Source organism: Pongo abelii, chromosome 4, assembly GCF_028885655.2.
Source record: "Pongo abelii isolate AG06213 chromosome 4, NHGRI_mPonAbe1-v2.0_pri, whole genome shotgun sequence".
In the NCBI taxonomy this organism is placed as follows: Eukaryota; Metazoa; Chordata; class Mammalia; order Primates; family Hominidae; genus Pongo; species Pongo abelii.
In genome coordinates, this window is record NC_071989.2 from 129,945,627 (window position 1) to 129,957,986 (window position 12,360).

Consider the following 12,360-nt stretch of genomic DNA (forward strand, 5'->3'; position numbering starts at 1 on the left):
TTGTATCACAATTCAAAAATACACTAACATTTAAATAAATTAGGTATTCTATAGCAAGATAAAGAAATAAAATGCTGATGTAAATACATAAGAGAGAAAACTCTAGGGCCATTTTATATCCTAAGTAAAATACTATCAGGAAAATATCATAGATTATAAAACATTTGACTTTTGCATAAACTCTTAACAAATTTCTCAATTTTTCTTGCCCCATACACAATTTTTCTTTTTTCTCACCCAATATTATGTATGTGTGTGTGTCTCCTCAAAAACCTTATTGAAATGTAAGATTTCCATTCCTCAATCAGCTCAGCATTCTGTTCCATTTAGCAGTTCTAAGGATTTGCAGAAGGCAAGTCATGCCAAGCCAGAGCTAAATATCATAATTGACAAAGTGTGTATCAGCAGTTAATGACCTTCTGTAGAAAATAGGAGCACAACATAAAGAAAACATACAGAAAGAATACAAAACTGCAGTACTTTTTTGAAACGTTAAACCCTATCCTAATTGTATATATTTACTAAACATCTTAAATGCTCAAAGATCCAGTGCTTATCCTTTTCAGCTTAGGATTTTTGCTCATCCTTAAATAATATGAAGTAGAGTTCTTTTTGTTTTTGTTACTCACAATAATGAAATAGAATGCCAGCCCTCTGAGGTCAGGGAATTTGTCTCACTTGTTCCGTTATAAACCCAGCACTTTAAAAGTGCCTAGTGCGTTAGCAATTATTAATAGTTAAATGGAGATGCTTATATAAAGATACAAATATTTGTTGAATATGACAAAGCTAAAGGCTGTCTTTCATCTGGGAACATATCCTAATTTACTGTGTTTGACTAATGTTGGATTTTATATCTGAGTCTACATAGGCTGGATCACATCAAAAAAATTATCGGAACATATTAAGATAATAACTAAAAATGAAAAAAGAAAACAATATAAAGCAGTCAACAACATACATAAATATTTATTTGAAAACAGTCCACCTCTGGGTCTTGATCTCATCTCCAGAGATATGGAGGGGTATCTTGACCTTGTAAGAGAAAAGTTGTACTGAACACTTGTTAAACATGACAAGAAAGATTTTATTCAAGACAAGTGCAATAGGAGTCAAGGCTATGGCAGTAGGGTAGAGGGCCTGGCTGAAACAAAAGGCAGGAGGACTTTTAAATGCTGGGGTGAGCTAGTGGAAAAGTACTAGAGGACTTTGGTGTGAGGGAGTGGGGAGTTGGTTAATGTGATTAGGTCATCTGTATTTGTTAATTGGCTCCTACCCTTCCACAGAGATTAGAAGACAGTGGCCTTATCTTTCTTGATTATATTTCTAAGGATGGCCTCAAGGTCTTTGAGAAATGCACTCCAAGGTTGTAACACTGGCAAGAGGCCGGGGGAAGATTTACATCTCAAAGAGTCAAAGAAAGAATTTACAAAGGAAAATTTTCTTAGGTAAATGCTCTAAGAAAAGGAAGGTCAGGGACCTAAAGTCAAAATGCTTGTCTGAAAATTAATAGAGCTGAGGGGAATATTAAAGCTCTCTTGGTAATGCACTTAGAACTAATTCAGAATTGTAAAGCTAGAGAATAGCTGCAAAATTAAGGAATGACACTTATTGGTTAGAGCATGCTCCCTGGGTGTCCCCACATACAAAAATGGGTTCCTTTCAGCTGCATTGATTTTTTTCATTTTGCCTTATTATATTCACTGAAGTTAGAGGAATAAAACATTATTTAAGCCATCAAGCAGTCTTTTAAAATTCAAATATTTTTAAGACCAATCACTCAAAAATCAGGAAAGTGATGAGGACTTCATCAATAGTACTGGGAATTAAAAATTAGTTCCCTAACAACTGACTTGGAGGCAATATAGAGAGGAGGTAACAGACTCCAAAGCCATGTTCAAATTTGGACTTCTCTCCCTATTATCTAAATTTCCTTGTACTAGTTATTTACACAATTTTCTGTGTTTTCTCATCTGTAGGAAACAGACACGCAAGTTTATTGGGCTGTTTAAGTAAATTAACATTATTCAGTACTTAGAAGTATAGTTATAGTGTTAGCTATTTCTATTAGTGTTTCAGGAATTGAAGAATTTTTTTTTTACCTTTCAAAAAATAGATAAATAGAAACTTTAAAAAAGTATTTCAAGTTGAATTCTGATTTGCTGTTTTGCATTTGCTCTCTGGAAGCAAGCCTTACTTTCCCTGTCATAAATTTTCTAAATGTGCCCAGTTAAAATAAATTCTTACTGAACTAAGAAAGATAATATATCTTCTGGCATTGATATTCAATGCTTTGATTCTTTACCAAAAGTTAGTCAAAAAATAAACATGTATTACAATAGTATTTCCCGCAGAAGCCCCAAATGTAACCGTGTGATCCTGAAACAAAGCATGTGTGTAACCAGATGAACTTTCAACAATTTATAGTTGAGCAAAAAGTCTGTCTTCCTGTACTGCCCTTGCTAGAAGGTAAAATAGTAAATTCTTTTTCAGGCAAATAAATAATATAGCACAGAAACATAATACATCATTATAAGTTGTATGAATAATTACGATTAAAACTTACATGCAAACCTATTGCAGGAAATAAGGAAAAGATAGATTCTGTAATCGAAAGTTGTAGTAACAGTCTTTTAAATTGTATAGATGGCATATATACCACAATATGCAGATAATTGAATATTTTGTTTCTGAAACTATTTGTGAGATTTTAATTCTACCTGGCTTGTGAACAGCATTTTATATTGAAAAAGTGAATATTCATATTTGACTTTGGCTTAGGAATAAGAGATATTTTGTTTCTTCCCTGGAATATTAGCAAAGTTAACAAGAATATTATCGGAGAACTGTGTTTTACTTGTTTTATTTAAACTTATTTTGCTAAATGACACATACATATAAATAAGTTTTCATTTTAATTGTAGATGTGATTTTTGTTTTATTTCCCAAAAAATAGTATTCATTTTCATAAGGTCCATGGAGAAACACTTCTTTTTCTGTATCAGAAACATTTGAAATTTATCATTATATATCAGCAATAGTTCTAACTTTTGGCTAGAGAACCTGATTGAGGCATGTGAATAATGATGATAATAATAATAATAATAATAATAATATTGAATGTTTGTATAGCTCATTATGGTGTTAAAAAAATTTCACTCAAATTAAAGTTTAATTGAGCAATGAACAATTCATGAGTTAGGCAGCCCCCAGTTTCACAGCAGATTCAAAGAGACTCCAGGGATGCCTCATGGTGAGAATAAATTTATCGACCAAAAAAAAAAAAGACGGGGAGAAGTGATATTGTAGAACTTTCTCCTTATTTCAGCTGAAAATAGGGTCCTTGTCACACGCCCATGAAATATTAGGCTTACAGACACTTTGAAGGGTAAGGAAAATGGCATTTATTGAGAAAAAAAGCGGGGGAAAAAGGGAAACAGGGACCCTCAGCAAAGTGACAGTCCTGCTAGTATAGGCTTCCTGCCTTGCAGATTGAATTCCAGATTCCACTCTGGGACAGGAGAAGCCAGGCTCCTCCTTCCTGCAAATGACGGGAACATCCCAAAACTCCACCCTGTTCTCCCAGTGCACAGGCTGGAGTTTCCCTAGGGACCTCTCCATACTTGGCTGTCTCAGTGACATACAGAAATCAAAAGTGAGGTATAGAAACAACTGGGTTGGTTACAGCTTATCTTTGGCCTTATTTCAACACAGTCTGAACACTCAGCAGTGTATGAGTGGTTGAAGTATGGCTCGTGGGATTGGCCAAGACTCAGCTATTGTTACAAGCACATACTCCTAAGTTAGGTTCTCAATCTTGTCTACTTATTAAGTTAGGTTGCAGTTCATCCACAAGGACTCAAATATAGAAGTAGAGTCCTTTTCAGGCCATAGTTTGCTTTAACAATGGTTTTGAAAAGTATGTTGATACCCATTACCATATACACACCAGCCCGCAGTACTGTGAGATTGGTATTCTTAGAACCCTAATTTCATTGACAAAGAAACTGAGATTCTAAGTGTAAATGACTTCCCTAAGATCATGGTAATAGTAACTAACTCCAGGAAAAGATTAGAACCTGTATCTTAAGTATTTTATATTTTCTGAAGGAAAAAAAAAATAAAGTTTGATGTCTAACACAATATTTTTTAAATCCCGAAAATTCTCAAGCTCTCAAACACCTAAATATGACACAGAAACTATTAAAGATGTTCATTTTTAAATATAGGTGGAAAAAAAAGGAAAAATCTCAAGAGGCTAGAAACAAAGCAGGCATAGAAATCACTGAATACAGCAGCACCTGGAAACAGTTGCTGATTCGTGGCAACAAAGAGCTTTTATTATAAAAAGCTAATGGAGTGTCTGAACACAGAAAACCCTTAAAGCTTGTGCCTCGGAAGAGATTCACCATTAGTGAAAACATAAGTTAGAAAAACAACCAAACACTGCCAAAAGAAATAGCAACAAAATTTGTTGATCTCTGATTCGGTTATGGGTAGAGTGATATATTCCCCCCTGAGAACTTTACCGTAAAGTAAGGCCACACGCAGGAATGACATTTAAATGGATTTAAATGGTTACTACTCACTTGGTTTAAAAGTCTTAATTAATTAATTTAATTTAATTAATTTAAACCAACTTTCCTGGATTTGATAAGCACCCAGGTACCTAAGGAAAGCCCACCTTCTCATTGTAGGCATCACTGAATTAACACATGGAATATCCCAATAAAACCATCAGATACAGTGAGTAAAATAACACAAATAGAACTTCAGACTCTTCAGATGTTGTAATTATCAGACACAAGCTATAAAATTCAGCATGTTTAATGTTTTTAAGGATGTAAATGAAAAAAACCAACAACATGAGATAAGAGATCACCAAAAATAAATTAGAATATAAGAGGATAAAAACCTACAGAAACAAAAATATATACAATAGACGAATTAAAAAACAGAACAGTAACCAATGAGAGCGTGAGTGAACTAGAAAATAGATTAAAGGAAATTACTGGAAAGTCATATAGGGAGGGGTGCAGGGAGAAAGAGAGAGAGAAAGAAATAAAGGGAGAGAATGAAAGACAAAGTAGAAGACATAAAGGTCTCTGAGAGGTCTCACACATATCTAATTGGAGTTTCAAAAGAACAGAAAAATAGAATGAGGGATCGATAATTCAAAGAGATAGCTGTTGAGATTTTCCCAGGGTTAATAAAAAAATATAATTCTCCAAAATTAGAAAGTACAGTTAATCCCATTCAGGGTAAATAAAATGAAATCAGCAGTACCTTTCAAGTTTTGAGGAAAATAAAATTGAACATATAATTGCATACAAGGTGAAATAATCTTTTAAAAAGAATACAGATTGCAAGAATTTAACCAACAGACTAACAGCTGAGGAATATATTTGAAAGAGAAGGAAGGTTATGCCAGAAAGAAGGTCTGAGATGAAAAACATGGGAAAAATAGAAAATGGCAAATGTGGGCAGTAATCTAAATAAATATTTATAGACTGCATAAAATAAAACTTCTATTCTCAGCAGTACTAGATAGCCTGACACTCCAACTGAAAACTATTGAAAATGCCAGAAAAAAATATATTTTATAGACTTTAAAAAGACATCAGTGAACTGTGAAGTATCTCTGAGGTCAAAAAATATGAAAGGGGAATTTAGACTCTTAGGCAGGAGTCGATAAGCAATGGGCCAAATCAAAACCATGGCCTGGTTTTTTATGGCTCTGGAGCCAAGAATGGTTATTACAGTTTTAAAGAATTATAAGAAAAATTAAAAAAAATAGGCAACAGAAATAATGTGGCCTGAAGTACATGACCTGCAAACGCTAAAATATTTATTATATGGTCCTTAGCAGAAAAAGATTGCAACTCCCTGGGTCTATAGAGTCCAGAACATAAGTGGAGCCCTATATTTGTCATTTCCCTTAAGGAAAGTTACCAAGTTTAATACTTGTGAGGGGAAAAGTCCACAGCCTACTCAAATTGTAGAATCTTTTAGGAGAACCCCCCAAATCCAAAGATAACGACCTCAGCGTAAGGGAGTCCTAAAAACGCAGATACATATTCAGTGAGCAGCAAGGAAAATGATCTGCCTTGAAAATAGTCACAGACTAAAGGGAGAAAAAGTTTCCCCTAAGGATTTGCAACATTAAGTTGGTTCTCAGGTAAGTTTGCATCCTGAATCCTGAGAAATGTGAAAAACCTGAAGGAGAATTAAGCGTGAAGTGGCTCTGGCTGGAAAATAGTATTTTCAAATGACTGGTGGAAGCAAATATAAATCTCTTCTCAAGGGACCCACTTTCAATTCAAACATCAGAGAATACTCAATGATAAACGTTCAAGAAAAATGGTGGCATATTTTTTATTACACTTTAAGTTCTGGGGTACATGTGCACAACGTACAGGTTTGTTACATAGGTATACATGTGCCATGTTGGTCTGCTGCACCCATCAACTCATCATTTGCATTAGGTATTTTTCCTAATGCTATCCCTCCCCCAGCTCAGGCTTAATGAAGCATCTGACTCATACAGACTTAAAATACTAGAATTATCAAACAATATAAAATAAGTATACTTACTATGTCTTTTTTTTCTTTTTTTTTTTTCAGATGGAGTCTCACTCTTGGTGCCCAGGATAGAGTGCAATGGCGCGATCTCAGCTCACCGCAACCTCCGCCTCCCAGGTTCAAGCAATTCTCCTGCCTCAGCCTCCCAAGTAGCTGGGATTACAGGCATGCACCAGCACCCCCGGCTAATTTTGTATTTTTAATAGAGACAGGGTTTCTCCATGTTGGTCAGGCTGGTCTCAAACTCCCAACCTCAGGTGATCCACCCACCTCGGCATCCCAAAGTGCTGGGATGACAGGCATGAGCCACCGTGCCCAGCCACTAGGTTTAAATATATAAAAGTATGAAATATATTATAAAACGCGAGAAGGTATAAAAGATGGCCCACCATAATGGTAATTAAACCCTGGAAGGCATATCAGAGACAAGTCTCTGCTCTGAACTCCACCCTACCTGCAGAATTTAGAGCTCTCAGTGTCTCAGGGGTTTCTTCCTGCCCCTGGTACCCTGACCTGTCCCGGTGACTGGGGCCTTGGTACCTCTTTACCCTGTGTGACCCCTGACTCAAAAGTCATAATGGATCAGAGGTGATGGCATACATTTCTTCCCGGTATGTGTGAGGCTTCCTGTTCCCAGATGATGTTACCTGCACATCTCTTCCCTCCTTCCAGGAAAACCACTAGATACTCTAGAGGAATAAAAGCACCATTCATACTTGGTCTTATTATGGTTGAGTACTTGGACTCTCTGTATATTGCCAGGTAGTTATTGGAGGGGTGGTATTGGTTAGAGAAAACTCTATTCAAGAGCCATGAATTCATTTTTCCCCTTTCCTAGATAACACTTTTACTTTAGTTTCTACTCAGCATTTTATATTTTAAGAGACTTCTAAATTTGGCATTCACTTCCTCTATAAAAGTAAAACTGTAAAACTGATAGATATCTAAACCATAGATAGCTACTATAAATATGTATAATCAAGTAACCATATGTTCAAGAATTCTGCCCTCTGAGAACACTGACCCAGAACTGCAGTTTTAAATGTTGTTTTCCTCTTTTAAATTTTTATTTTTAAATGGCAATATTATTAGTGGTTCTGAATGCCAAGAAATGAATATCTCTATAATTAATGGAAAAAATACCTTACACATTGGCATTGGCAGAGTTAATTTTCAATAACTGAGGAACTGTGGCTAATAAATAATGTTCTAAAATCTAAATATCATCTTTGTTCAATCTTATTTTCCTCAATATGCTTTGGCAAAGACAATTATATTACCACAGAAATCATTCAGCAATGCAATGCCAAAAATATCATATTACAAGAATGCAATGTGTTTTTGTTGCTATGTTTCTTTTTTTCTTAATACATATCTCTAAATAGATATATATGGCAACAAAGTCACTAACTGAGGAAAATCCAAGTCAGCGAAGAGAGGGTTTATATGCTAAAAAGTCAAATAATGAAACATTTTTCACTTCACTTAGATATGTGAGGGACACTCCATGTGCCAGTCATTGTAATAAGTGATAGCAATATTAAAAAAGCCAGCCTCCTTTCTTATCCTCAAATAAGTGGTAGTCTAGCAGAGTCACTATAAAATAAATATTAATAAAGGGTTGAAATAGTAAATCAAATAGCCTTTAATTGTAACACACACAGAGGAATGGTACCAAACTCAGGTTTCCAGTCTGGAAAAATAGGGATAAGTTATGATACCTTGGGTTTGAGATGTTAGTGGTTCCAGAGGTCATGAGTAGCTTTAATGCCTCGGAGAGAAAATGTGGAAAGGCTGTTTTGTGCAATACTATTCAAAGAGGCACTGAGGATTTGGTCTTAACTCTCTCCCCAGACCACAGGCATAAAAGGCCATTGATTTAATCAAAATGACTTCCTGTAGAAGCATAGTCATAGTGGAATGCCCAATTCAACTATCCACTCCCTTACACAAGTATTATCTCTGTCTTCCACAGTGAATGAAGGACAGAGAACATATTCATTCACTTTCTTTCATCCCGACCAAGACTGCATTATTAAAAACCTGTTCCTCAGTTCTTTCCTCTTTTTTAGTTATTACTAATGAGAATTATTCAGGCGTACAAATTTGGGAAGAGCATTTGATTCATTTTGGGTTCTCTAAGAAGCAGATGCCAACATGGAATTACAATTAATTAGAGGTAGTGTCTGTAAAAATGGAAGATGGAGAAATAGACCAGGAGAGTCTTCATACCATGATACTGGTCTGACATCTGTGAGTCCCCTTTTAGAATGGAAGTTCTGTAAGTACAGAGAAAGAGCAAAATACAGAGAAAATTTTCAAAGTAACCATTTGGTCCCTATAATAATAGGTTCTAATGTGCATAAATTAGATTTACTCTTTGTTTTCTGATGATGATTTCTTTCACTGGTCAGGGCCACTTTGGGCAGCTATCTGCCCTTGATATGAATAAAATGGCTCTGAATTCCCAGTAGTTCAAGTGGGAAAAGGTATAACAAATTACCAAGTTGAAGGGTCATCACCAATTGCCAAGTATATTAGACACAAAATGTAATCATAGTTTAATCTCTTACAATCCATTAGGTTGGTGCAAAAGTAATTGTGGTTTTTGCCACTACTTTTAATTTTCATTTTCCAGTAATTTCTCTTGATTATATTGTCTTTCTCCAGAAGTTATATTAGCTTAATTACCTCAAGTCATCTACTACAGATATAAGTTAAAAGAAAAGGTCTTTGTGCTTAGGATACTCTCAAGAATACTCTGGTGGGTCTTATAAAAAATAGAATTTCCAAAGCTACCATTTATTTTTATAGGCAAATTTCATCCTCTTCTGCCACTTATTTTTCAGCATTGCTTGGCAATCTTGTTACTTTTCAGACCTGTCCTTAATAATTTAATTCAAACACTTCATCTTCAGGTGTTTGAATTTTTCACCTGGTTGCGGGTCCCTAATGCCAGAGCATGATACTTGTGAAAATGCTCATCTAGGGAGCTAGGAAAAGTAGCTTGGTCATTAGTGAGTGAAAACATGCAAGACTAACTAAATGTGATTCAATTTTACAAAATTTGAAAGAATGAACAAAAATACAAGAGACATATTTTGTGCGGACTAGAGCAGACACCACATCCTTATAGAGCTTACAGTATCTTATACTTCTCTGCCACATTGTTCTTATAATGTGCATCAGTACATTTTTATTTAGATCCTAATAAGTGTCCCTTTCTTATTTTCAATTAATGACATTTTCCCCTGTCCTGTCTTTATTATAAAGGGAGAATAACTATGAATTCTTATTATACCTCTTTCTGTCTACTGGCTAAGAATTTATTGTAATAAAATCTGAGTGTCTGCCACAACCAATGCCCCATAAGTGAAACATGAACCTGAAGGGCTCATTCTTCCTAATTCTGCTATTCTTGTGACACATAAGCCATAACAACACTGACAAATTAGCTACAAATGATTAGATCAGAAGCAGGTGCCCAAATCAAGGGCAAACATGTCTAGGCTGGAAATGAAGAAGGCCACCAATCCTTGAGGAAGCCTGGCCTAAATTCTGCCTAATAGGGGTGTTCTGTATATAATGGTGAAAAAAGTGCCCAACCAGAGCTTGTCTCTTGGGCCTCTGACAAAGAAACAGTCACCAAAATGTGTTATTGTTCTGTTTCTCAGAATGCCTATTGTATACTTCCGTTATGGGAACAACCAGTTCCAGAATAAGCAATAGTTAAAAGCAGGGCAACACTTTTCATTTTTTGGTCCTTCACGGTTCTGTGTAACTTTGCAGTAAACTCATCTCAAAGGAATCCTGAGTAAGATTGTTTCTCATAACCCTATAGAGTGTAACTAATGTAAAGTACTTACAGATGTATTAACTCTGTCCTTCAAGGGTCCCAAAGACCCCCAGTTTCAGTGATTCATTAGAAGGACTCAGCCCCAGAATATACTCATACTCAGAACTATGATTCAGTGCAGGAAAAAAATATGAAGCAAAATTCACAAAAAGAAAAGGCATTTGGAGTGATGTTGAGAAGAAACAAGCCTCAAGCTTCCAAGAATTCTCTCACAATGGAGCCATAGAAGATATGTGCACAAGCATTTACATTTTGTGTGCTGGGAGGATTTTTTAAAGGGGAGAATGGAAGATCCTTGTGACCAGATTGGGGTATGACTACAATATGTAAAATAAAAAAGGGTATCAGATTTAGCTAGCTGGGTAACTAAGAAATGGTTGCTATTGATTATCCCTGTTGAATTGTAAGAAAAAAAAAAAAAAAAAAAAAAAACCTTGAATGCCACATTTCCAATCGGACACACTCATAGAAATTAGTGTCTTGCATAGTTGGTTAGATTAATTGCACCAGGTTAACTGCACTAGGATTAATTGCATCAGCAGACAAACAAGAGCTGAACTATATTCTAAGGAAGAATTAACAGGAAACATTATGTGTGAAGATTAGAACAGAAGCAATGTTAACGGGCTTTGCTGTATCATCTACTCAGCTTGGAAAGCCTCACTTTTTCCATTTGGAGAAAGCCATGAGAGTATGTCTGGGTCCTAATCTGTCGTCCTGAAAGGGATATCATGAAGCCAATGGCACAGCTTCAATCTGGGTTTATGTTTCTTACCTCCACTCTTGTCCTTTGTATTAGAATCCACTTCTCACTGGTCACCCCACTCCCAGGTTATTCCACAATAAGCAGGATCTTAACTCTCCTTATTTTCTTCTAAAACCCACAGAAAAGGTACAATTACAAGTGCATTGAATACTATTCTTTATCAATTACTATTTTATATAAACTTAAAAAATTCTAAATAATAAGAAATTAGAATTTTTAATTTGGATTCAGTGGAGAATTAAAAACACAACTTATGTTTCATTTTAAGCCAATAAATTAAATGCTGTCTGAACAACTGCCAAGGCGTCTGTTGCCTTCTAAATAAAGAGAAAACCACCAGCAGAAGAAGATTCTCAGACTTATCTTTTCATTTACGTTTTGGTTCAGAAGTTAAGAAATACCCATAAGAACAATTGAATAAGTTCAGGGGTGCTACCTAAATTTATGCTAACTGGATTTGGATTTATAGTCTTAAATTCTTCCTAGCAGGTTTATAATCTTTACTAGTCTTAGAAATGTGTACCTTAGAAAAGCACACATAAGGAGCTTAAAGAGTTCTAATTTCATAAAAGAAATTTTTTATATTATCATACTTTAAGTTTTAGGGTACATGTGCACAATGTGCAGGTTAGTTACACATGTATACATGTGCCATGCTGGTGTGCTGCACCCATTAACTCAAATTTAGCATTAGGTATATCTCCTAATGCTATCCCTCCCCCTCCCCACCCCCAACTGTCCCCAGAGTGTGATGTTCCCCTTTCTGTGACCATGTGTTCTCACTGTTCAATTCCCATCTATGAGTGAGAACATGCAGTGTTTAGTTTTTTGTCCTTGCGATAGTTTACTGAGAATGATGATTTCCAATTTCATCCATGTCCCTACAAAGGACACGAACTCATCAGTTTTTATGGCTGCATAGTATTCCATGGTGTATATGTGCCACATTCTTAATCCAGTCTATCATTGTTGGACATTTGGGTTGGTTCCAAGTCTTTGCTATTGTGAATAGTGCCGCAATAAACATATGTGTGCATGTGTCTTTATAGCAGCATGATTTATAGTCCTTTGGGTATATACCCAGTAATGGGATTGCTGGGTCAAATGGTATTTCTAGTTCTAGATCCCTGAGGAATCGCCACACTGACTTCCACAA

At 35.6% G+C, this 12,360-nt stretch overlaps 1 long non-coding RNA gene across 1 annotated transcript in view; it reads right to left on the minus strand.

The window, feature by feature from the left end:
- Nucleotides 1–11,453, minus strand: part of LOC134761424 (uncharacterized) — a 76,800-nt gene extending 65,347 nt beyond the window's left edge. The window contains exon 1 of the long non-coding RNA XR_010140018.1: nt 11,214–11,453. This is a non-coding gene — a long non-coding RNA (uncharacterized LOC134761424). The remainder of the gene's footprint in view (nt 1–11,213) is intronic.
- Between the last annotated feature and the right edge of the window lie 907 nt (nt 11,454–12,360).